The sequence below is a fragment of the Penaeus vannamei genome, chromosome 27, assembly GCF_042767895.1.
Source record: "Penaeus vannamei isolate JL-2024 chromosome 27, ASM4276789v1, whole genome shotgun sequence".
Classification (NCBI taxonomy): domain Eukaryota; kingdom Metazoa; phylum Arthropoda; class Malacostraca; order Decapoda; family Penaeidae; genus Penaeus; species Penaeus vannamei.
The window spans coordinates 7,519,569-7,522,068 of NC_091575.1; positions in this window are offsets into that span (position 1 = coordinate 7,519,569).

Below are 2,500 nucleotides of genomic sequence, written 5' to 3' on the forward strand. Positions count from 1 at the left end.
TTGTTTTTCTCTGTTCTGCTTTTAGTCAATTATTTTTTCTATTCTGCGCGTGACTACTTTTTACGTAGATTACTTTTATCATTTTTTCTATGCATTTTTTTCGGCTTTTCTTTCTATTACGTAATGGTTTATTTTCTATTACTACCATATTTCATCCCTTCATCCTTCATTTCTAATGATTCCGAAACTTATCTGTCCCATTATTTGCCTTTTCTCCTTCGCTTTCCTACCATATCCCCGTTTCATTTCCCTTATCCTTTGTTTCTCAAAATTTCAAAGGTTCTACATCGACCTTCTCTTCCGTTTTCTCCTTCGAGCTTCGTTCGCTGGAAAGACACGGATTCATACGTATTAAATGCATATATGGATGAAGCAATGCTCTATACTCGTCACCCATTCCCGGGTCGTGTTTAAACAGAAGGAAATTAAATGTTTGTTTAAGGAAATTATGGATAGTTGTGTGGTCTCCCCCCCCCCCCCCACTCCCTGTTAATAATGTAGGCTCTGGTGGAAGCCTCGTTCGGTGTTCGTGGCTCCGCTCTCGAAGGCCGGCTGCTCTTTCTCTATCATCGGCCTTCGCTTTCTTATCCTTACTGTGGCTTATTCCTCTTTTTCATTATTGTTTATTTTTGGTTTTATTGCAGTTTGATTCTTATTCCCATTCATGTTTATTTCTTTGGTTTGTTGTTGCTGTTTTTTGTTTGTTTGTTTTTTTTTTTTTTTTTTTGTTCTTGTTTATTTATTTCTTTTAGTTTTGGTTTTACTTAATTCTTATAGTCACTGTTATTTATTTATTTATTTATTTTTTATTGCCGTTTGATTCTAATTCGCATGTTGTTTACTTCTTATTCTTATTGCTTCGTACTTTTTGGTCTCTTTGCTTTTCTTTTTTTTATTTACTGTTCTCTGTTTTCTTCTTATTCTTATTAGCGTTCATTTTCTTCCTATTACTGCTCTTTTTTCTTTACTTATTGTTATTGTTATTCGTCTACTTATTCTGATTACTGTTCTCCGTTTCTTTTTAATTGCTATTTATTTTACTTTCTCGTCTTATTTTTTATTCCTGTTTTTCATGCCAGTATTTCCTTTCTTTGGAATTCTATAGGTAATCTCTCTTCTTTCATTCTCTTTTCTTATACAAACACTTTTCCCTCTTTCCTCTTTTCTCTTCCTCCTTTTTTTTTCATTTAAACCCCTCTTTTGCTATTTTTACTCACACTTAAACACACTTTCCCTTTGTCCTGTTTTCACTCACGTTTTTCCCCTGTCTTTTTTCCCTAAACCTCTCTTCAATTAAACTTAAACGGGTTCCTCCCCTTTTCCGGCCCTTTTCACGTACTTTTTCCCCTATTTTCCCCTTCTTCATATTCTTTCCCTTCAGTCGTAACAAGCGGCATGGGCATTATCGCGAAGCCTTGGTCGTTTAAACTTCAATTTCTCTTTAATTTTCACAAAAGCCATCCCACCTGCGCACTCTAACGTACCCTTCTGTCCTTTTCTTTGTCCTTTGTTCGTGTCGGAACCCTCGATTCATTGATGTTTTGTGGTCTCTCTCTGTGCTCTTGTGTGTTACGTGTTCGATTCCCTTTCCCCCCACCCCCACCCCCCCTTATCTGACCCTTTGTTCTGCCATTATGACTTGCCCATTCCTTGATCAGCTTGTAATTTCATTTCGTTTCGCCCTTTGTCGTATTTCCCGTCATTTCTCTGCGCAATAACTGTATTTTTTTTATCGGCTTACCTGTTATGTAATGTAATCTGGGTCGTGTGTTTCATGAGTCGTGAGCTATATTCGTGAAGTGGTAACCGTACGCGTGTAGGACATAACTGAAGCGAATTAATGTGATGCAGACACTATTCACATGCTTCACATTTGATCTCAGAGAAATGCAGTCACAAATGTACGTATGTGTGTGTGTGTGTGTGTGTGTGTGTGTGTGTGTGTGTGTGTGTGTGTGTGTGTGTGTGTGTGTGTGTGTGTGTATGTGTGTGTGTGTGTGTGCGTGCGTGCGTGCGTGCGTGATGGCCGAATGGTTAAGGCTCTGGACGAGTTCAACTTCCCGCCGCGGTAGTTGTAAGAATGCCTGCGCTCCGCCTGCTGGTTAGAGTCCGGTCTCGCGGCGAAAAAACATACCGCTTAGGAAGTCAAACGCATTTGTCGCGAAGGAAGTCTCTGCCGTTCGTTGATTAGGAAGGGGATCCTAGAGGCAAGGGCGGTACTGCCAAAAATATAATTAATGAAATAAGAGGGAGGCCTAGGTCCTGTAGTGGAATGTATAGGCTGTTGAATAAGGATAACGTTAATAATAATATATATCTGTGTGCTATAGATATATGAACAGACCGTGTAAAGAAACTTACGAGATTGTCCGTGGATGAGTTAGATGAGTTAACTGTGAATAAAGTATTTTTCATCAGTCATAACTATCACATTTGATTTCCGGTTGAAAGAAGAACAGTCAGACCTCCATTTAGACCGAGAAACAACAGGAAAGGTATT